The following is a 25,312-nucleotide window of genomic DNA, read 5'->3' on the forward strand; positions in this document are numbered from 1 at the left end:
AAAACAAAAAAATGCAGCAAAAGCAACTTGGTCAAGTGGGCAAGCGGCAGCAAATATTCAACATTTAACGTTCAGCATGGCAGCAAACACCGCAAACACCTACAACACCCCACACCCCCCTCCCCCCTCCCCTCCCCAACAAAAAGAGTGACGAATTGCTGTGCTGCCCCTGAAAAGTGAAGTGCAGCCAAATGAAAGAAAGAGAGAAAAGAGTGCAAGGGTCGTTGGTGGTGGGTGAAGGAAGTGGTTTGGAACACAAAGACGCTAATGGTGATCAATCTTGAGAGCTTGCATTTTTCTATATACATAAGTATGTCTGTCTGCATGTGTGTGTGTGTGTGTGTGTGGCTAAGCCCGGCTCCTTACCGAACATATTTCACATGTCTGGCAGCGCTTAATAATTTGACAGCTCGTTTGACAGATGAGCCCGCCTGCAATATATTGCGTGGAGAACAAGTAGCGAGCAGCGACACCCCCTCAACCCCAACCCTCACACAATCCAATAATAAATTAGCCCAAAAACTGTAAATGCAAGCGAGCAAAGCGACAAAATGCAATTTGGCTGGGAAAGAATATCAAAAACAAAAAAACAAAAAAACAAAAAAAGACCAGAAAAAAAAGAAGGCATTTCGATGCAATGCGACTTACGACGAGTTGGACACGGACTCTGGAGTCGATGTTGGTTTGCTGCCTTAATAGCCATTAGCTGGGCAATTTTTGCACAACACACATCACACACACACCATACACACACACACCACACACACATGAAATATTGTTGAGAAGCGCTTACATAAATATATACAAAAAAGAGCTCGTTGAATGTTTTTGCATGCAGACGCGAAGCGATCCCATAGAGAGATAGACAGAGAGACAGACAGAGAGAGAGAGAGAGAGAAAGAGAGAGAGACAGAGAGAGAGAGAGAGAGATAGAGAGAGAGAGAGAGATAGCAGAGACCAGCTGCAATCTATCAAGCGGCGAAACGCCTGCAGGCAAACCAGAAGGAAGCAACAGCAACATGCACCGCAGAGCACCACACAGACTGTGGACTGGACTGAATGATAGGACAAACAAAGGAAGAGGCAGGGGGGCACGAGGTAGGAGGCAGGGGTCAGGGGTATCCCTGCAACAGGGCGAGCTGCTTTGGCAAATGGGGGTAGCGTCACAGCCCCCCCCAAAAAAAATACGCGTGAAACACTTAACAGATGCAAACAAAAAAGGCACAGCGAAAAAATTTAGAGAAAATTTCAACAAAGAAAAAAATATATATGCTCGACGAGCACATACCCTGTACACAATATATTATATTTAAATTTATTTAAAAAAAAATTGCATATTTTCTTCATTTTTTATTTGAAACTAAAAATGGAAAATATCAAAATATTTACAAAAATATTTTAGAAATATGGCAATCACAGAGATATACCCAATCAAGCGGGCAGCAACTTGTAAAATGATGTGAAAAACTCACAAATGTAATTCCCTATATTTCCTTCTTTTTTGTTTAGTGTATTTAAAACTGTGGCAGATAAATGGATTTATGTATATATTAATAATAAAAAAAAAAACCGACAATTACAATGGTGTTTGTGTGTGTGTGTGTAACAAATTTACCAATTAAATAAATGCCAAAAATAAAGGGATTAATGCCTAAAGAATAAGCTGACCATTATTGAGCCAAATAAGAAATATGAAATATGAATAATGTACAATTGTCATACGAACAACATCCAAAAACATGTTCAAAATGATGATGATTAATTACAATCGCTTTAAGCCACTCGCAGCTGTTTGAAAACTCTGTCAATATGTGAATGAAACATGAAATACGCATATAAAAAATGAATGCTGTGTTCAAAAAAATAAATGCATTAACATTGAATACACAAGTTTAATGACGGCTTTCACACGCGTTCGCTTTGTGAGAATGGCTTAAAAATTGATTATTACCGAGTATGAAATGGGTTTAAAGTTGCCTCGATTTTTATTAAAAAAATATATATATAAACATTTGACGGAGCTTAAATTTGAAACTAAAGTTCAAATACAGAACGAGTTGTGATGCGCAGCACATATGAAAATATATATTTCTGCCACGATTTTTATAAAATTATAAAAAATAAATGGTTAAGGGTCATTTGAAACATAAGTTCAAATACAGATCGAGTTGTGATATGAAGTAGGACAACATAACCAAAACATATATATTTTTGTAATATTACTAAAATGAAATACAAATATTTCCTTACTAATCATAGCTGATTTTCAGTAGCCAATTGAATATTTGATGTAATAAACTTCTGCAAGCTTAAAAAGGGGTTTTCCCCATGAAAATAGTATTCAAATACTTTTGTAATAATGTTTTTTTTTTTTGCCTTAAAAATAACCCTTTCTAAATACAGAAAAAATATATTATTTCAGTTAAAATATGAAAAAATTTGTGTGTTTTTCTCAACTCTATTTTAGACAAATTAATATTTGTCTGTAAGCGCTTTGGCTTAGTTAAGCTATTACTCAATGGCAAATAACATTCAATGATATCTATGCAAGTACAGATGTATGGGTGTATGTGTGTGTGTGTGTGTGTGTGTGTGTGTGTGGATGATTCATTGTTGCATCATTGTAGCGTTGTACAAATGACGATTGCAAGTGCCGCATTCGCATGCAACACAACTGAAAGGTGTGAAGTGCTTGTCAGCTGGGGTGCATTGAAATCAATTACGATGAAATCTTTGTTGCTGTTGCTGTTGCCGTTGCTGTTGCTGTTTCATTTGTTTCAGTTGTTGCTGTTGCTGTTGTTGTTGTTATCTTTTTGGGTCGCAGCGTGCACGTGACAAATGAAGCGGTGATGATGGTTATGTTGTGGCATGGTGGGCTTGGGAGAAACGTTGGCCGGGGCATGGGGGCTTATAATGGTGTGGGGCAGAGCGGGTTGACTGCACTTTGCCTAAGTGCGTCCGCGGCAAGCAATAAAAATAATAAAAAAAAGCGTGTAAAAAAAAAAAACGGGAAAAAAAAAATAAATACGCTGCCTGCAAAGTGGCAGCCAGCTAAAGGCAGAGACGTAGCCGTAGACCAGCGTCCCATAAATTGGACACATTGTTGATAAAGCGCAACTTTATATGTTTTATATGAAGCTGTTCATGTGTGTGGAATTCACACACACTCGCACACACACATATATAGAGAGAGATGTATGGAATGCGTGGACGGCGACAACAGCTTCAGCGTCATCATCACAGCTCAAAGCTCACATCAATGGCTTTCATCATCAACATTGTTATCAGCGTTGACGGCGACAACAGCAACAACAACTGCAACAACAACAGCAACAACAACAGCAACAACAACAACAACAACGGCAACATTGACGACTCTAAATGCGACTCCAATGTGTACGTTGACTGCGACGCTGACTGCGACGCTGACTCCTACTCTCCGTTTAACTGTGGCTGTGTCGGCTATGAAATGACACTGGAAAATAGCGAAATAAAAACCAAGAAAAATAAATGCTGATAATGTTGAATGTGGCGCATAAATGCTGTTCAAATGATACACACACACACACACACACACATACACACTTACACACACACATCGAATTGTGACACAAACTGAGCAAAGCAGACGCAACAGAATCGCATCCAGACTCCATAGACTAATGCGACGTCTGTCTTTTTAGTCGGCTGCCAAAGACACAGTCACAGACAGAGACAGAGACAAAGAGCTAGAGGGTGGCACATTGAGAGAGAGAGAGAGAGAGAGAGAGAGAGAGTGACGCGACTGCTGGGTAATTGAGCGTTGACAAAAAACAAAAAAATAAAAACAACAAAAAAGGAGAGCGTCGGGAATAGCCGACTGTTCAATACTCTGATGCCAGAACCCTGTTCAATACTCTGATGCCAGAACCCTCTCTGCAGCAGCATTGCAACATTTTTAGAATACCCTTTCAACTTAAAGAACTTTAAGATTTGCTGAATTTAGGTGAAGAAATGAAAGACAGAGTTTACAATTTAGTTTGCTACTCGAAGCATGACAACGGCAAACTGTCTTTAAAGTATGCTCACCTTTATCGATTGGCAATTATCGATGTTATCGATTTGCTAACCATTGCATACATATTTGAATTCTGCGAGTCTCTCTCTAACAGTCGAAGACTTCGTTAGAAGAGTATTCAACTTGGGCAGTTAGGCAGGCAGCCGCCTTTAGTTAGTCAGTCATCTTAATCTGTTGGCATAACTACTATGCTATTTGGCAAAGGGCTTTCCATATCGGAGACTAGATAAGAATACTCGCTAGACTTTGCCGCACATTATTTCCAGCAGCTTCAACATGAATTGCAGCAATTTCTATCGAAATGCGGAAACCTTCAAATATGGCAATGTTAGTTAGTCCTTATAATCTATGTATAAGTATGTATTACATATTTCTTATGCATATGTATATAAATTCTATAGTACAGTTTAGTAATATATATAAAAGGGCAACTTTGCGTGTCAACATTTGTTTGTCATCATTTTTAATGGCAGTCTAAAAACTTGACAATAGTTTTTTTTTTATAGTAATCCAGCTAAAGACTGAAACAAAACAAGAAATATTAAAGTAAAGAAAAAATCATATTCTTAATTCAAGAGCAATTCGCATGAGAAAAAGCTGTTAAATAAGAATCGAAGCATTGATTAACATTGATTAAACAAAACTCAATAATTTGTAAGCATCGAAACTGATATTATTTTATTTCTAGTTCTAGTCAAGTATAAATATTTATTATTATATATTTACTGTTATTTGTAGATGCCAAAGTAAGCCTTAATCATATGAAAATTGATTTTGTCTGACTAAAGTTGAGAACTTTATTTAAGAGTTAAGTCTAAAGTTGACTGAGAATAAATGATTTTAATTTTTTATTTTTTTTTTTACACTATATAAAATGCATTTAGTATTCCAGGATCTTAGATGTATATATGTATAATATATATAATGTGTGATAAATGTTTATTTGTGAAGAGAACTGTTGATGTGAGCCGAAAATCAATTGGATGCCAAATGGGTTTGAGCGAGACTCGTTCCTCTCACCCATTAGATATGGATATGGAGTCATGTATCTGGTTACCTGCCACTTTCCAGCCAGCTGGCTGATTATGCCCGATTGCCCGAGCGCCGCTTAATTGCAGCCAAATGCGGCAGTTGCTTATGCTGTTGCACTTACATGCCTCACCTCGCCACCCCAATGGCCGTGCAACACGTCGTGGCAAGCGATTGTGCCCATAGTTGGGTATCGTAGTTGCAGTTTGCCGTTGTTGCAGTTGCAGTTGCAGTTGCTGCAGTTGTCTAAATTTGACAGTTGTATGAGATTTATGACGCCGCACACTCGATCATATTTGACTTAATTGACAGCGGCAGCCACGACAAACTGCCACCAGAGACATGCCACAGCTACAGCCGCAGCCATGGACTCTCAGCCAACCTGGAGGCGGTTACTAGGGCGTCTGTGGGCGCGGCCTAATCACAAACACACACACTCACACACACGCATACATATCGCCAATTTAGGGGCAGGGCCAGCTGCGTGGGCTGCCCCACAACAAACATACATGTTGCATGTTGCACATATACATAGATATATCAGTTATTAAACCCTTGGCATCCTAAGCCCCGAAAACTACCTTTGACTCGAATATATAGTTTATTAATACTCAATTTTCTTCTTTAGAAATTTTAGACTTTTCTTTAATAAACAATTCACAGAAAGTTGCACTTAAATTAAGAAGCATTAACAAAATTGAGTGTTGGCTGAATAAATGAATATTTTATTAGTAAATAATCATAAATATGTTGTACGAGTAAATGCTGATAACTTTCTAGTATTTGAATTGTTTAAATTAATAAATTGTTATATTATTTTTACTATTCGTTTTCATATTGCCGCAAAAGCTTTGCAAAATGTTAATTGTTTCTTTTGTTAATCCAAGTTGTATTTAATATGAGTAACAAGTTTCCTTTGTTTGTCTTTTTATCAGGCAATTTTTTATATATTTTATATTCTTTTTATTATATATCCATCACTTATTTTAATGCATTTTTGTAAGCATTTTTGTAAGCATTTTTGTTGCCTTATTTTATTAGAAGCACATCTGAACAAGTTGAACTCTGTAAGTATATTCTTTTATATATTTAGCTGACTTTCACTTGATGACGATAAGGAACTTGGGTACAGGGTATGTGCTAGTCAGCATTTATATAAGTACATATCACAAGTAGTGTTTATTCCTTTACTTGCCGACAATCGGTTTATTCATGTAACTCATTTGATTGTTGGATAATTGTGCGAGTATCGTTAAACATTTAAACAGCTCAGTGGAGGTGGGGCACAGGGGGCAGAGTGAGGTGTGTGTGTGTGTGTGGAATGTTTTGAGCGAATATGGCTGAAACAAGTGCCACCAAAATGGCTGTGACTCAAAGTTGGTGAATGGCACTAAAAAACCAAAGTGAGTCAAAGCAATGAGTGTGTGTATGAATGTGTGTACTTAAATGTAACTCAGAGGAACACTAAAAGGCAGTCGGGTAATTGAAACAACAAACTAGTGTTGTTGTTGTTGTTGTATTTGTTGTTGTTGTTTCTGTTGTTGTTGGTGTGAACGTGTCTGCAGCACACGACGAAGTCAAATACAAGAGTCAGTGCTCAAGTTGAGAACGAAATTTGAATTTATAAATAATTATTATGCTTGTACATGCCTGCTTGGACTGGAACGTGAATAAGTGAGTATACTCACACGCACTCACACTCACACTCACACATTCAGTGAATGACTGGGCGTTGGCCGCTTGCTGCTTCGGTTTGTTGCTGCCACATTCACAGATCGTTTAGTCTGTCAGTGCAACGGAAATGGGCAGCACAAGTGCAACACCACCTCAGATGCGAGTGATGTGTCTGTGCTCTGCTGTGGTGTGATGTATGTGCCACAGTCTCAGCCTCAGCCTCAAACTCACACATGTGGCAGCAGCAGCAGCAGCTAATCAACAGGTAGCTGACTGACTGATGTGGCCAAGATCGCAGCACAATCAGCAATCACAAAGCAATCTGCCTTTCAGCCAAAACAGACACAGCAGCCACAGGCAAATAATGCACAAACAAACCAATAAAACGCATTCAAAATATGGCAGATGCAACAAATGTGTCCTGCACAAATTTCACATGCCTCAGCACGAAAACAACCATTGTTTTTATAGAATAATCAGCTTAAACAAGTTACAAAGAGAGCTCAAGATGTTAAATGTTGGGAGCAGTATTTAATTAATATTATTTATCAATGGACAAGCTTTATCTTTGTATGAAATAAACATGATCTGCAGCATGACAAGCATCTGTTCCCCAGCTCCTAGAATATCAAGAATATATATATTTTGGTTACTTCTGCCTGCTCAGTATTTACTCCAGTTTGTATCCATTACAATCCTGAGAAAGATTTATTTCATCAGAAAATAGTGCTAAAAATTATAAGAAAGTATTTAAATTTGTTTCTTTTTGTTTTTCAGATTGTTTAGAGGTTTGTTTCAGTTCTCCAAACATTTAAGAATTATTCTTCATAATATATATATAATATTCAATATATATATAATATTCAATTGTTATAGTATAGGAACAAAGTTTAAGACAAATGTGGAGCACATCAATCAATATCAATAAGGAGTATAATGTGTTTGGGATGAGCAAATAGATCTCAGCTCTGTAATGGTACATAAAATAAAGATCTAGATAAAATAATGTAAAAATAATTATTCTCATATTAAATATATAGTTAACAATTGAGAAATTGATAAATAATATGTAAAATAGTACTGAGTATTAAGATCAAGAAAATTCAGTAGATGAAAGATGCTTGAGTAGAAAACAAACTTCGGCTTAGAAAAGAACAATGTTTAAATAGTTCTCAAAATGAAAGGAAAGAAATATTAAGCCAAGTTAAGACTCATTGAGTGTCATGGATTCATTCACTCTTGGATTGTGTCGATGAAGTGGAAATTGTTGCATTCATTATTAGTCGCATTCGAGTTCAACTGCGACTTGGGGCAAATTCAAATACATATTACAAAAGTTGTCGCTGGCTTCAAACGCTTTTCGAACTTATTGTGTTTTTTTTTCTTGTTTTTTGTTTTGTTTTTTTTTTTCTTTAGACGGATAAGTATTTGTCGATGTATATGTATTTGTTGGCTGAGCAATGCGCTGCTGTGAACAGCGTGATGCCATCAGCAAGATTTGACCATGGCCAAAGAGCAGCCAGTTGCCGAGTTGCCGAGTTGGCCAGCAAATTCCCAGTTGCCAGTTTCGAGTTGCCAGTCGAAACTGGAGACGAGGCCAGTGTTGGAGTTTGGAGTTTGGAGTTTGGTGTTTGGAGTATGGAGCGTTATCTGTGCATTGGCTCTGGCCTTCAATCTATCCGGCTATGAAATGAATTGTGCACAAAGCGAAGGCAATTGCCCAACTTTAATACCTATGTAGTCTATACACTGAAGAAAAGCAACAACAACAAAATATATACATATATATATATATATATATATCGATCAGAAAAACGAATACCAAAATAATTGATTTAAGCATATTTATTTCAAAGCTGAACTACATAATAGTAGTCTAAATCGGATTTATTTCTACTTAAGGCATACTGGGCTTGAACATCATTTATACCCTGTACAATTTACTACAATCCAGCCCGCTAATAGTAATAATAATAATAATAATAATAATAATAGTAGTAGTAGTAAATAATACTTTCTACGACTTTTATTTTTCTACGACTTTTATTTACTTCTTCTTTGACAAACTTATATTTTTTGATGAGGTATTTGAATCAGCTTTAAAATCATGTCAAATGCAATTAGTGAATATATGTTTGATCATTATTAAATCGTACAGAAATAATACTGCCTAATTGGAGCCGATTAACAGCTTCTTAAATAATAATAAAAAGTTTGTTTCGGTTTTCCATGGTATTCATTAAATCAGCCATCAAAATGAGTACCGCATCGAAACACTCAAAAAGTCAAAGCAGTTTGGCAAATGAATCATGATTATTCATCATTGCCAATCATGGCCTCACAGTCATAGAGCCACAACTCAAATATGTTCTCATAGTATTCATAAAAAATTACATTTTTTCTTTAAGTCCCAAATTTCCAGATTTGTTGTTCTCTTAAATTGCATTTCTTTCTGATCGGTTGAGAAAAACGGAAGAAAATTATAAATTCATGTTTACAAAATGGCATATCAGCAATCGCAGGTATTTTCTATAGAAATATACATGCTTACTAATGAGTTTATTCACATTTTGCCGTGTTTTACTTTGAGTATCTAAGACTAAAGGGTATCTGTTGGTCGAGCTCTTTCGTCTAGAGCACATTCCTATTTGTTTCTCCCATTTACACACATATCTGTGTGTGTGTATGTGCCCCCGCTTGCCATCTATTTGCAGCTGGTTGTTTGCCACCTTGTGTTGCCACCGATCTATCTGGGCACCTCCTCGATCGCAGACTGGCCTTGCTCATCAGTCGACCGGCGGTGGAATGCGCAACGTTCGTTATCGCTCACAAATATTTGCATAACAATAACTGTTATCCCTCTCCACATATCAAGAACCAGCAACCGCCCCGCCCCGCCCCCCGCCAGCCACTGATTGCAGCATTCCCGTTTGTTGCTGCCGCATTCCATGCCACGTTTGCCCTTTTTTGAAGTCGGCCGCGTTACTTAGCTAAACTTAGCTGTAGATACATTTGTATTACATCAAATAGAAAAAAGAAATATAACTATATATATATATATAGTTATATATATATTTGTATATATATATTCACTTCCACAGACATTTACATTCAGTATTCATATTCATAGTTTTGAAAGTGCAACTCAGCTCAAAATGAATGCGTCTCTGACTCGATTTGTTGCTATTTGCATTGCTGTGATTGTGACTGTGATTGTGATGGTGACTGTGACTGTGATGGTGACTGTGATTGTGATGGTGACTGTGATGGTGACTGTGATGGTGACTGTGATTGTGATTGTGATTTGGGCCAATTGCCATTGTTGCCAAGTCAAAACACTCAAAGTCAAAGCAGCTGGCAAATGAATCATGGCACTGCCGATAAGTGATTCAGCATTCAAAATCATCGCTTCAAAGTCGCACACTGGTTTCTTTTCCACTTTAATTCATATCAAATTCAAATAAGCAACTAAATAGTTTTAACTAAAATAAAATCGAAAAATTTATTAGTTATTTAACTTTTCTTTTTTAAGTTCAAAGCGTGTTCAAAGCTTGAAAACCTTTGGCAGGTTTTCAGCTCTGGCGGGTTTTAAATAAATGTATTTTGATGAAGTGCAAATTTGGAAGAATAATAATAAAATAAAATAATAAAAGTATTAAAAAAAACTGTTTTCATTTTTTATTTTATTTTCTGTTATTTTTAAAATGGAACAAATAAATTTCACATATTTGTAGAAATAATTTGTAAGTAAAGTAATTATTTAATTGAAGACAATAAGACTATAAATTAAATATTATTTTGTTATAATTGAAGTATAATTATATAAGAATATAAATTAATATTTAATCTTTTATTGTTAATATTAAAAGTATATATATAAATTATGGGATCGATGCTTGCTTTTGCACAACTTATTTATTTGTTTTGAAAAACTCGATTAAAAATCAGCAAATTCGAGATTGATGAGAGTTTTGAGTGACTTGCCACACTGTGGCACAACTGTGGCATCGCCTGTGGCAGTTGAGCAAAGTGCCCTTGAAAATGGCAAAAACACATGCTGCTCTTATTGTTGTTGTTGTTGCTGCTGCTGCTGCTGCTGCTGCTTCTGCTGTTGTGTGTTGAAGTGTGGTAAATGCAGCACGACGCAGAGATGCCCCAAACAACAGCAGCAGCAGTGGCAGCGGCAGCAATAACGTCGAGACGTGGCAATGTGTCTGTCTCCACGTCTGGCAACAAATACAATCATAAATAAAAATGATTATGATACATTTTTAGCGACGACGACGATGATGATGATGATAATGTTGATGATGATAATGTTGATGATGATAATGTTGATGATGATGGTGTTGATGTTGATTGTGGCTAAAGTTGAAGCATTTTGCGCGTGCGCAACTGAGGCAGGAATAATAAGTAAAATATAAAGACATAAATATATATATATATATATATACATATATATGTATGTATATATATCTGTATATAAAAAGCTACGTTGCTGACATTCTAAAGATCGCCGAGCGCAAGTCAGAGTCGGAGTCGCTTGACAAAAGGAATGCGCCGCGCTGTTGCACGTTTCACTAACAGCAACAGCAGCAACAGCAACAGCAGCAACAGCAACAGCAAAAACTATGCCACATTGCACATACTAGCCGCTTATGCACCTTCTACAATACAGCTGGCAAGCAGGCCTTAATAGCTCATTTTTTTCGGGCTCTTGTTGCAAGTAGAAACAGATATGAAGGCTCAAGTCGAAGAGAGAGAGAGAGAGAGACAGAGCTCGACGCGTAGATACCCTCAGTATCAAAGTTTGTGTGTGTGTGTGTGTGTGTGTGTGTGTGTAGAAAATATCGTTACACATAAAAGTGCAATAAAAATAAATAGATAATTGTAAACCGATCTTGATGACATTTTCTACAGCTAATTTGCATAATGTCAACGAATATAGAGCGCCAATTAGGCAGATATATCCTTAAACATTTTGTATTATTATTGGTAATCGATTTGTATCGATATATTCGCTAAACGAGCGCATTTATCGATAAACGTTTGCAAATTTGAAAAGTATTTGAGTTGGAGATAGACAAATGTTGATCTGGAATATATATGCTTGCATATACTATTATATGCCTAGGCACAACTGCAGCATACCCCACTTCTTGCATTTTTTTTGTCAGTGTATGAAAAACAGAGAGAAGTTATTTCATTATCGTGCCGTGACAATCAGTCAACGGCTGCGTTTTCGACGCGTTTTTTGAGCGGCTGCCTTCGGTTTTTCGGTTCGGTTCGTTTCGTTTCGTTTCGTTTGGTTTCATTTGGTTTTGGTTTTGGTTTGGTTTCGTTTTGGACGTCGTCACGTTGTTGTACTTGGGTGTTAGCAATGCTGTTGAACATGACCAGGCCAGCCCAAGTCAGGCCAGGCCGGGACAGGCCGGGACAGGCCAGGCCGCAGCAGAACCGAGGCCAGGTCCAAGCCATGAGTAATATTTGTTTAACAACAACAACAACAGCAAGAGCAACAACAACAACAACAACAAAAAGAACAACAATAGCAACGCCCTTTTTTGTCGGGCCGCCCGCACCGAGTTAGCCCATTAGCAAGTTTTCAGCGCCGGCCGCATTTCGATTTGTTTACGGCCGCAAGTTTTTTTTTGTTTACTCGTATATTTTATATATTTCATTTGCGTTCTCGAGCTGAGTTCATAAAGAAAAGGGTGCTGGCTCAGGCATATCGGCTATTAGCCAATCCGTGTGACACTCGTCACAAATCACAATGAATGAGGGCCTTGAGCACAAATCGGTGAATTGACGGCAAAGAAAAACACTTCAGCTTTTCAATCGAACCAAACGTTTAAGAATGCTGCCATAAGGAATACTGAATACCCTCTCGAAAGAGACAGAAAGAGAGACAGAGAGAGAGAGAGAGAGAGAGAGAGAGAGAGAGAGTGAATAGAAGTAAAAGAGTAGAGAGCAATTCTTGAAGCACAAGTTAGTTGATAATGCCAGTTTCGATGGGGATCATTCAAAGTTAAGCGATCTAAAACGTTTAAGAAAGCACTCGTTTTCTCTCTCTCTCTCTCTCTTTTTCTCTCTTTCCCTTTCTCTCACTCTCTTTCCCTCTCTCTCTCTCTCTCTCTTTGTATACTTGTTTCAGCTTACAACTCATAATTTCCGATATTTTCCATTTTTGATTTAAGTTTAGCAAACGATTTCTTAATTTTATAATTTTTTTAATTATTTATTCGAGCACACTTTCTTGCTTATTTATCGATTAGGGTATTTGCCAGTCTAATAAAATGCATAAACAATTTTTTTTTGTTTAGTTTCGTTTTGTTTTCAATGACTTTTGGACGCCAGTTGATTTGTGGCAAAGTTTCACGTAACACCCGCACTTTTTGGCAGGGGGTGAGGGGGAGGAGGGAAGTGGAGGCTTTAGTGCAGCTGTTGTAATTGTTGTTGTTGTTGCTGTTATTGTTGCTGTTATTGTTGCTGGTGGCATTTTTCAAATTTGCGCATTTGTCTGCGCTTTGCATTATTTCCGCAGCACCCAAGAAAATTATTTATTTATTTGGATTTTTTTTCCAGTTTTATTTTACATGTTCTTTTTTTTGTGTCGTTTTGTTTTTTGGGTCAGATTTTTGCTGGTCGAGTGTTTTTGTTGTTGTTGTTGTTGTTGCTGTTTTATCTAAGCAGCAACCATAACAATGGACAACCCAATCTTTAGGCAAAAGACAAAAAAGTTCAGAGTTCGATGGAAACAAAAAACTATTACAAAGCTCGTTGGGCATAAATTGCTTGAATAGCAAAGAGCAATATTCATGGCCGATTGGCCGATATGCTCCATGAGCTAAATTATCGTTAAACTATGTGTAATATTTGTATTAATTATATTTAAACTATTTGTATTTCTTTTATTTTTACTTCAAGCTGTTTTAAATCAGACAATCTCAACAGATTTATTGCTTGTTGATATTGTTTATTGTCATTTCCAAATACAAATCATTTGCATTTGTCATTTACATTTATATTTAATCAAAACATAAATCGATATTTACATATAATTAATATTATTAAAAACATTATTGTTGTTTTATCATCAAAAATGATTGAAAATAGAATTTTTGGATGTTGGCTAGTTTCTGTTGTTATCAGTTAGGTTGTCTTGTTAGTCATTTAAATACATTTAAATAAAAGAAAATACATAAAAAATTGCAAATGAATTTTTGCATAAAATGCAATTTTTCGTTCAAATATTTGGCATCATTTTGAGTTATAAACAGTTTAAATATTTATATATATATAAATTTATATATATATATATATATATATATATATATATATGTGTGTGTATTTATTCCCATTGGAATTGTGCCGTTATTGTCGTTGATTTTACCTTTGCCGTGTAACAGTAATCTACTTGCAGGCTAGCAAATATGTTGCGCCACGTTCGTTGCTTAAGTCTTTTGTTTGCCAAGCAGACTTTTGTCAACAACAACAACAGCAACAACAACAGCAACAACAACAGCAACAACAACAGCAACAGCAACAATTGCATTCAGCTTCCAGTTTGCAGTTTCCACTCTCATCCTCCTACTGGATGCACTCTTCCTTCCAGGCGCAACTTGCAGTTTGAATTTTGTTTGTTTTCAGTTTGTGTTTTTTGTTTGTTTGTTTTTTGTTTTTTATTTTGGTTTTGTTATTTATTTTGTTTGTTGCCCGTTTTTGGTTTGGTTCATTGCAAATGCATTTTGCGCTGTATTTTTCCTGTTGCTTGTTGTTGTTGTTGCTTTTGGTATTTTGTGCATTCCTTTCGGCTGCGAACCGGTTTTTCCAGCAGCGTTGCCATTTTCGCTGCTAGAGCAGAGCAAAAAAAAAACGCAGAAAAAAAAGAAAAAAATGTTGTCCGGTTATTTCACATCGAGAAACCCGAATAACAAAATTTCAGCAGAACTCCTCAAAGCGCTTCTTCTTCTTCTTCTTCTTCTTCTTGCAACATTTTCGTCTTTTGTTTTGGTAGCAGTTTTTGCAGACTCCGACTCTCTCTCTCTCTCTCTCTCTCTCTCTCTCTCTCTCTCTCTCTCTTTCGCTCTCTCTCTCTCTCTGTTGCTCTCTTCAGCTGGTTGCATCCTGTCGAACCGGTTGAGGGTCAAGCGGCGCCCACATTCAAGGCGAACACGCTCCCATGCACCAACTATTGGCAGCGCTAGCATATTTATCGATATATTCTTCTGTTTTTTTTTGCTTCCCCTCCACCAAAAATATTTATACATTTTTTTTATTGAATTATTTGTTATGGATTTTGTGCAAAAAGTATTTGATTTTTAGGCGTTTATCAGGGTGTCATGGCAGGTTCGAGATCCACACGCATACATGCGTTCCACATCGAACTCGAACTCGAGCGCTGTTGCGCGCTAACAGCACAACAGTGTGCTAACAGACAGAGCGAGTTCGAGTCATGCTAAACAACAGAGCGAACGAGGCGCAGCAACACGAGCTGTTAACTGAATACGAACAGAAGCAAAAACAAAGCCGAAGAAGGCGGTCGTGCAACGGACGGTGCGGTTGAAATTCAATTGAATTCCATTGTGATTCTGAACAACGTTGTTTGTTGCTTTTGAACGAAACGAAAACGAATTCACTCGATGCATTTCTAAATGCCGGTCGCCCAAAACGCTCCACGCTTGTAAATCTAAATGTAAATGTAAATGTAAACCGGTTATTTTCTGCCACTCGCCTATTTTTTTTTTTTAATTTTTTTTATTGCTTGTTGGTTTGTTTGATATATATTTATGTGAATGCATATTTATATATTTCGAACCCAACACATTATTTATTTATTTACACCGATTTAAAGTGTGTGCCTGTGTGTGCGTTTGTGTGTGTGTTGACTCCCATGCGAAAAAAGAAGAAAATAAAATAGAGAAATTATTAAGAAAAACTTCGCACTTATCACAGGATCCATCGGGTAGATCGGAAACGGGAGCGTTGGAGCGGTAGCGCAAGCGGAAGCGGAAGCGGTACGCGTTCAATTAGCCTGCAAATCCATCAATCAAATATTGCCCCGTTGCACAAATTTTTTTTCGGGTGTGTGTGTGCCACAAATGAAATTCTGAAGTGCTTCTCCCTGCTGAAGAAAAGCAAAAGTGCAACAAAAATATATAATGTAAAAAAGGAAGAAAAAAAAAGAAATTTAAAAATAAATAGCAAAAATCAAGAATCAAGAAAAGCTGTGAGTTACAAGCAAAAATCTAAATAAAAATACAAGAAATAAGAAACAAAACAAAACAAACACACACAAACAGAAGAAGCTGCGAAATAACCAAAATCTAAGAAATATTGAAAAGAAGAAGAAGCAGTTACTGACAACCACAAAGCAGGGCAACGCAACGAACAGCGAACATAAAAGGTAAGCAATGAAATGCAATTTCTAACTGTTGTTGGCTGGTCAAATTCTACACTAAAATGCAGTCTACCTGTGCTCTTTGCATTCACTTCTGCTCGCAACTCAACTTGTATCTCGCTCTCGATCACGTCTCTCTCTCTGTGTGTGTTATTATCATTTACTCATTAGAATATATCAATGCTGCCACTGCTGCTGTTGTTGTTCTTTTTTTGTGTGTGGTTTTTGCTGCACCCTTTAAAATACAACACAACCACAACTGCAAGTTTTGTATATGTTGTGTGTGTGTGTGTGTTGTAATAGAACGTCAGGCCAATTATGCGCAATCCCCCTTCCCCTTCTCGCTAACTTCTTTTTTGCAGTTTTAGCTGAGCCAAGTGCATGACATTTTAATGGTCACGAGTGAAACAGAGTGAGAGAGAGAGAGAGAGAGGGAGAGGTGGCAAACGTTTGACATTGTTAAATGCCTGCCAGCCTCTGTCTTTGTGTGTCTGTGTGTGTGTGTGAGTTTTATAGGGAATGTTTAGCACGGGGTAGTTGGGTGGGAGGAGATTAAATTTAATGAGCTACATGAACAAAAAAACATGCAGTTCTTAGTGTTTTGCTTCTCTGGATACATTTTATACATTTGTCCAACATTTACATATTAATTATTATTATTATTGTTATTTCTACTTTTACTGGTGGAATTCCCTTAATTGAGTCGAATAAAAACGATTTGTGAAATGCATAATTTGAGCAAATTGAATTGTTGAACATTTCGGAATGTTGCGTGGAAACTTTGCCTACAGCTCAGTATTTGTTCTAAAATTAAATTTAGACACTTTTTTAATGTTGCCTTTTGCTAGGGTCTTTTTGTAGTTCTTCTTTCATAGCTGATGCTGAAGTTTTTCCATTGGGATTGCTTCAAATTGTTTAATTTTTCCATTTTTCACGATTGTCTTTGTAGTTGGTTGGTTGGTTTCTTCTCATCTTTTGCTCTCGCTTATCAATTATAATTTGCTCTCTGTCATTCACAAAATGTTGCAACATTTGCATCTGCAAATTACCGTTACTTCAGCTATCCATTTATAGAGATATGACAAAACGCAATAATACAAAAAAAATAAGTCCAAATTGAAAGCAAAAAACGAATACAAAAAACATCAGCTTTGCATATGTTCCGTTATGTTTTTTGTTCTCCCTCTCTCTCCTTCTTATTAGATACTTATGTTCAGCTGCCCATCATCCCCCCCTCTCCCTCCCCACCTTAGCTCAATTTCAACTGTGTTTTGTTTGTTTCTTTTTTTGTTCGCTTTTCTCTTCTTTGCTGGCGCTTAGCGACTAAAGACTCTTTATCCAACTTTTATTAGCAACTAAAAATTGCTCCACTTATGCCATTTGATATTGGCATTGAAAGCAAATGGGGTATATGCGACTGCTGCCGAAATCAGCTGTTCTCGATAAAATCGCTAAAATAATTGCAGATATATTTGCGTTAGATCAAATTAGTTCCCAAAGTTCAAAAAACTCCTCCATTCAAAATATCGTTCAAATATATGAAAAATATGAAATATTGCTTGTAATAGTTTAAAAGATCTTTGACAAAAACTCAATTGTTTTAAATTTGCTTCCTTAATATTCTCATAAACGAATCTAAAAACTAAATGTGATTAGATATGCAAGTAGTAACTGAAATAGTTGAGAGAGAGAGAGAGAAGGAGAGATACCTGAAACAAACTGTATCCTTTGCCTCACTTCTGTTGAGCAATTTGATGAAATGCGAGTCAACAGTTATGGAGAGGAGGAGTGAAGGAGGTGCAATAAGAGGAAGCAAACTGAATATCTACTGTTTGTTGTTTGCCTTTTGTATATGTGTGTGTGTGTGTGTGTGTGTCAGTTTGACCTTGAGTTTATCCTTTGCATGTTCAGAATGATTTCTTAATCAATGCGATTGGGAACCCAAAACGAGACAAGAACACCCTACACAGATAGAAAGAGAGGGAATAGATACAGAGATGGAGAGCAGGAGAGAGATTGCTGATCAAATCTGAACGGGGGCGAAAGGGTCGACAAATTGTTGTTTTTGTATGCTCCACAAAAGAACGACAAAAAAAAAGGAAGAGTTTCGTCATCTTCAACGCATCTGCTTCGTTTAACAATTGTCTCTTTCTCCCACTCCCACTCCCACACCCACTCTCCCTCTCTCTGTCTCTCTCTCTCTCTGTGTCTCTATCTCTATCTGATTGTGCCAATTCATCGCCAGACACTTGACCAACGCACTCTTATATTATATATATTTATTTGTTGTGTATTGTGCTCTCTCATTTTGATGACATAATAAGTTTTGTCATTGAATTGAAAACAAATCGCATCTGTTTCCGCTGCGCAATTAGCTAAGTCTAACTTAACTTAAATTAAGTTACGATTTTCTTCAAAATGCAAGTCAAGACTCAGTTTTCAAGTTGCGTCGAAATTGTGACACGAAAACAAATTGAATAACATCTTAGATCTACTGATGAATTAATTAATAATATTATAATGACTAGTTCAAATTATGAGATTTTCGCTCCGTTTAACACTTTGAATGAAAAGAATTCTAATTTATACGAACTGCACAGAAATTAATAGATTCGACTTTAAATTCTTCCCAGCAAAATAAAGTAAAAAATAAAAAAACAAACAAACTGAGCTTCAGTCATTTAAATGTATGAACAAAACGTTTTACAGCAAACCGACTTAGACTCACAAATGAATCGAATGAATGAATCCATGCATTATTACAAATTACAACTCAACTATTAAATTAAAGTGAAATCAATCTGACGAATTGAGGAATAGAATGGAATTCAGCACAATTGGGAAATTGAGGCGAATCGATTAAAAACTAGCCAGATGAATGCTGACTTGGGATTTAATTTAATTTTAGTAACTCTTTTTATTGTCTAGAGAGAGAGAGAGAGAGAGAGATAGGGAGAGCGAGAAAACGTTCGCTGGCATTTTAGGGTATCTTAAAGTCGACTTCGCTGAGTGTATTTTAAAGTTTCGTTACGCTTTTGTGGGCAAGTCTCATTAAATTAGCTTTTAAATTAATTTCGTTGACAAATTTTGCATGAATCTTTTATAAATGCCTTTGTGTGTTTTGTTTATTTGTTATTTAAACAAAAAAATAATATTAATAATAACAAAAAGTGATTGGCATTCAAAAGCAAATCTATCGATTAGCTAAATGGCCATATCAAAATATGCAGACGTGCTTATTAACACAATGATGATCACAATGATAATGATGATGATGATGATGTTGATGATGATGATGCTGCTGATGCTGATAATCATGTGGAAAAAATGAATCAGCGCCGCACGCGGGCTTAAAATGTCATCCATGTGAAATATCTCGGCAAAAGAACAACAAAAAATAAATAAAAAAAGCAGCAACAACAACAACAATAGCAAAAATGTAATAAAAAGAAGAAGATGCTGAAGACACACATATATATATATATATATATATATATATCTGTATGTACATATATAAAGTCCCGACCCCGGCAACAACACAAGAAATCACAGCGTTTAATCATTTAAAAGCATCTTTGTAAGCCAAGAGGCAAAAAAAAAGAAACCAAAGCAAAAAAAAGAAAAAAGTAAATATAGAAAACAAAACGCGACGAATGAACGTTCAAAAACAAGTGGCCAAAAAGCTGCGTCTTGATCTCAAACAAAATAAGACAAGAAGAAAAAAATGAAGACAAAAAACCAGCAGCAGCAGCAGCAGCAGCAGCAGCAGCAGCAGAAGCAATGCTTAAACACGGAAAGGGCAGTGGAATTGTAGCGGGGTGTGTGAGGGGGGGTGGGTTTGGGGGGTTTCGGTTTTAACAACAAAGAAAGTGTGCTCGATTTGTTATTGGGTGGGGAAAGATAGGGGCAGACAGGGAGAGAGGAAGCAAAAAAAAAAAAAAGGAAGCTGCCAGCGATTTGAGGTCAGCGAAGGCAAATGCGTCGCAATAGGCGCGTCGTCTGTCGTGTGTCGTGTGTTGTGTGTTGTGTGTCGTGCGAACCCAGCCCCCATCTCCCCCAACTCCAATCCCCCAGCGCCAGCTCTAGTCCTAGCTCTACCCCCAGCCCCAGCCCCAGCACCAGCACTACCCCCGGGCACAAAGTCACAATAACTTTTGCCACAGTTTAAGCCGCCCCTTGCCCATCTACGCTCCTCATTCCTTGCCACCCCCCACACCTCTCCCGTTCCAGTCTCTTACACTGGCTATCCGAAAAAAAACCCAAATTTCTTTTGCTTCTTGCCATTTTTGCTGCTTTTTTTGTGTTTCTTTTTTTACTGGCATTGCTCCTCGAATGCATTTTAATTCGATTGAGTATTTGAGCAGCTTTCTGTGCCGCCTTTCTGCGGCTTCTTCTTTTTTTTATATTTTTTGTTTTATTTTTATTTTTGGATACTCTTTTGAGTAGGCTGAGTAGAGTATATTGGTTGTTTCTCTCCAAATAATAATCATTCATATTAAATGGTTATGGTTTAAGTGTGACCAGTTTAATCAACCCATTGATTACTTAATTTTGAGTGCGTTTTATTTTTAATTAAGATAAATTTAAATGTTGAAGATGACCAATTGGATTATTTCTGAGTCATCGATTATTGAGAAGTTAAATCTTATAAATCTTGCATAGTCTTCAATTCTTTGCCGGGGAGATGTCAATTTGACATTTTAAATACTTCAAGGATTAGATGTAGTATTATTATTATAAATTACATTATTGTTCAGCATTAATAATTGAGTAGATATTTTGATCATTTATATAGCTGGCACACCATTAACATATTTATTCATAAACCTAATTAGTTCGAGTATTTTTTATTTGTTCTATATCTGCAAGGGTATATAAACTTCGGTCAAAAGCACAAATATATATATATTTTTTAAATTTTTTAGGTTTTTCTGTCTTTTTTTAGCGCTAAGAGCTTGGAAATTTTTGCAAGGCTAGCAAAAGTTGCAACTTTATTATGAAGTTGTTTTTTTATATATTTTTTTTAATGGATTAAAACACGAACAAAGAAATTGAACTTGAGCAAGTTTATTTTTTTTTGCCGTTTTCTTTTCTTTTTTTTTTTTGGTGGTCACAAAAGTCAGGGGCCAAATGCTGGTGTTGAAAGTAGTAGCAACAGCAGCAATTGCTCTCAGTGGGAGACAGAAAACTGTGCAACAGTGCAACAGTATGCAACAATTTCGCTCAAAAGTTCTTCCATTAGTCTTTCGGAAAACTTTTGAATTCTTGTTGCAACCAAAAAAAAAAAAGCGAAGAATTTGAGATATCAGCTAAATAAAAGAGTGCTTCTTGCTGGTTGTCGGCAAAAATACAACAAGAGAGATTCACACTGTATTTTTAGCACTCCCTAGCACGATCTCGATTTATATATATATATATATATATAGCTATATTTATATGTGCTCTAATCAACCGATCTCAATATGTAACTGATCTTGCTAACACTTTTAATATGATTATAATTCTGCAAAAATAAGTTTTGGGGTCTTTTGAGGTTGCAACTTTCCCATGAGGAAGCGTCGTAATATCCAAAGATAGTTTTTACTCATTTTCAGCTAAGTCTCAGTACGTTTCTCAATCTTTTGCTATGATTATTCTGGCAATTAGTAGAGTTATTACTCTATTTTGTGTACTCTATGCAAATCTTGGCAAAAATATATCTTAAATCTCATTACTATTTGTATATACTGTTTGTCATCTGAACGCGAAATCAATTAATGCGCATTTTTCTTTCGTTTTGCAGGTAATTTAAGCAAGTCCATATGCATATATATATATCTATCTATATATTATATACATATACATACATATACATATATATATATATATATATATCAGCTAGAAAGCAAAACTGAAACTCTCATTTGGCAGCAGCAGCGGGAGACGCCCAAGGTAAGTCGACAGTTGATAGTTGCAACGGTGAAGAGGGTAGAGGGGGTGTGAGGCAAGTTGCTGAGATAAGTTGAGTTCGCTTCGCATTGCCACCTGTTGTTGCCAGTTAGCCAGTTGGCCAGTTGGCCAGCTGGATAGTTAGCCAGTTGTTGTTGGTTAGGTTGGTTAGTTGGCGCTGTGTGCTTATCTCCACTTGGAGTATCTTTGGCGCCGCTTTGTTTGCAGCATGCTTCCCATCTATATCCATCTATAATAGCAGGGGCCAACCGAGCACACGTCAAAAGTGAGCGCAAAAGTTTGTTCTTTTTGCAGTTGTTGTTGTTATTGTTGCTGTTGTTGTTGCTGCTAATGTTGCCTATGTTGTTGCTCTTCTCCTTCTTCTGACTCTTCGTTGTTGTGGTTGTTGTTAAATGGACCGCTGCCAACATCCGTTCGCTTGTCTCTTTTGTTATATATGTGTGTGTGTGTGTTTGTTGTATCTTTGAGTTAGTTTTGCGGCCAGTTGTTACCTTGGTGCTGCATTTAGTTCAACTTTTGCCAGCTGTTTATACCCCGAACCTGAACCCATTAAAATTGCCAAATAGGGTTTACTGAGGTTGTGCAGAGGTATGTAACAGGCAGAACGCAAAACATAAAGTCTATATATATTCTTGATCAATCTTTATCAATCTTGATTAATAGCCGAGTTTTCGCTCTTTAAGAATAATTCGATCTCAAGTTATTTTTATTCCTTAGCCTCTCAATTGATATACAATATACGCAGACATATTGTTGGTCAACTGTACAAATTGCATTACGATCGGACAAGAAAATTAGATTTTGTTATACACGATATATATATACATACACTATATATATATATATACACTAGTCGTGCATGCTCGATTTGCTTGCCTCTGGTTTTTTTTTTGTCGTTACTACAACATCTATCACAACCTTGCATCTATATAATTTTGTTACCTTTTGTTTGTTCTTTTCTACAGAATGAAATCGGAAACGCAGTCAAAAAAAAAAGAGAATAGAAATAGATAAAAAAAAATAAAGATATTTGATTTCAACCGCAACGTGATCATTAATTATTTATTTGGATTTCACTTTAAATACGTGCAAAAAAAAAGAAGCAAATTCTACTTTACTATTTTGCTTTGGCGACTTAGTTGAAGAGTTTCAGTTTTGCTGCCGTTTGACCATATTTGCAGCTTCCATCATTCCTGGGAATCTTTTCCTGTTTTTCTTTGTCTTTCTACTTGCTTGCCACACATTTGCATAACACTCAGCTCAGCATTTTTTTGTTGCTGTTATTGTTGTTGTTATCGTTGTTGTTGATGTTGTTGTTCATTTGATGGTCAGTACATGTTGACCTTTTGTACCTTCGAGCAGGGACATCAAGGGGTCAGCAAATGCAAATGCAAATGCATCTGAGTGCAGCTGAGTGCAATCGGGGAATACCAAAAGACGACTTTGTGCCTCAGCCTCAATGGTTCAACTTTGTTGCCATGCGAGCACTGGGAGTCGTCTCCATTACTCTGTGATTTCTGCTTTCAAATTAGTCTAGAGCAAAAGATCATCAAAGCAAAAACAAAAAAATAAATAAAAAAAATGTGTCACTATTGTCTTTTGTACAAGTTGAAATTGTCTGAAATTGAAATGGTTATTTTTGTTTTTAAATTTCATTTAAATTGAAATGACAATATCTCAATTGCAGAGTAGCTTGATATTTATTACTCATTTCGAATTTCCAAAAATTTCAATTGACATTAGTTCAATCATTTGACCAGAGCATAAACCGTAAATTGACAAAAGAAATTAGCATGCCGATGCTATTCAAAGATATCTCTGACATTTTTCAGCTTAAATGGAAATTTCTGATTACAGTTTTTACTCTGTAAAATGTTGGGTCTATTTGTAAATTGCGCTTTGTATTTTTGTGTACGTGAATTGCATTTTCAAATATTTATTCTTACTTTTCGAATTTTAACAGATATTTCTTGTATGCCCTGAAACCATAGTTAAAAGGTAGACTACGAAATCGATACAATCGATGAATGCAAATCGATAATTTAGCAGACTTTCGTCCCCTGCCAGAAGTAGTTTATTTTATTACATGTTTTTAGTTATTATTGGAATGGTTTTCAGAGTATTGCGCAGTCGGTTACACCCAACTTCAAACATTTGTATGTATCAGTCTTTTTTTGGGTATATTTCTATTTGCCTTCGCGACTCGCTTTGGATTTTTGTCAAATGTTATGCAAATATGCGTCATACTCCAGATATAGTATCAATATACCTTAATTCTTTTTTCTAGCACCCTTTTGCGGGGCAATGCTTTAGACGAAAAGAAGCCAAGATTTTTCAAAGGGCCTCAGCAGCCGCAAGATAACAACCAAATAGTCCAAACAACAACAACAACAATTGGTTGCCCCTGCTTATCGTTTTTCTCACTTTTCCGCCTTTTGTGCGCACTCTACCTTCAACTTCCCCTCCCCCATCTGCCACTGCCAGTGCCACTGCCACACACACACCTTACCCGTCGAACCATTCAAATTTAAATCAATTTGATTCTGATTAGCCACACACGCAGTTTCTCTCTCTCGAACTGTTGTCGCCCATGCTTGAGAATTTGTACATATATATATATATATATATATATATATATATTGTTCTTTCTCATTCCCTGTGTGTGTGCTTGTGTGTGTTTTGTACCTACTACAACTAGTAAATAAATTAGTTTTTATTATTGAGGAACTGGTTTCTCTGGGTGCCTCTTTTTACACGGAGTCGAAGTCGAAGTCGGACTTGAGATCGACGCAGGGCAGGTTCACAAATTCTTCACAGTTCGCTGACAGAACCTGTTTGTAGTCCGGTTCTCTAGGGTCTTACACACACACACACACACACACACACATATGTATATATATATATATATTTGTATTTGCCTGCCTGGTTGCCTGACTGACGACTGCTCGCTTTCTTAACACTTTCATGATTTGAATTTCAAACACAAATGTCCGAGAGTTCGAGTTGTAAATTCAATTGAATGCAGGCCACCATAAATCGACGCTGCTCCTTTCCTGGCTTGGCGCTTGTACGGCACAAGTGCTGTACAAATTATGGAATATTAAAAACTAAATAAATAACACTCAACAAAGTTCACATAAAAGAGAACTGAACTATGCGCTCTGTTTACTCTCATTCCGTATCTAATGACAATTTTATAGTCA

At 36.5% G+C, this 25,312-nt stretch overlaps 1 protein-coding gene across 1 annotated transcript in view; it reads left to right on the forward strand.

Annotated features, from left to right (window-relative positions):
- The first annotated feature begins 15,968 nt into the window (after window positions 1-15,968).
- The window catches only part of LOC6565743 (hornerin), a 97,138-nt gene continuing 87,794 nt past the window's right edge, over window positions 15,969-25,312 (forward strand). The window contains exon 1 of the mRNA XM_032738932.2: window positions 15,969-16,166. The gene's annotated coding sequence lies outside the window, so the exon portion shown is untranslated. The remainder of the gene's footprint in view (window positions 16,167-25,312) is intronic.

Source organism: Drosophila grimshawi, unplaced genomic scaffold (genome assembly GCF_018153295.1).
Source record: "Drosophila grimshawi isolate 15287-2541.00 unplaced genomic scaffold, ASM1815329v1 contig_848, whole genome shotgun sequence".
NCBI lineage: Eukaryota > Metazoa > Arthropoda > Insecta > Diptera > Drosophilidae > Drosophila > Drosophila grimshawi.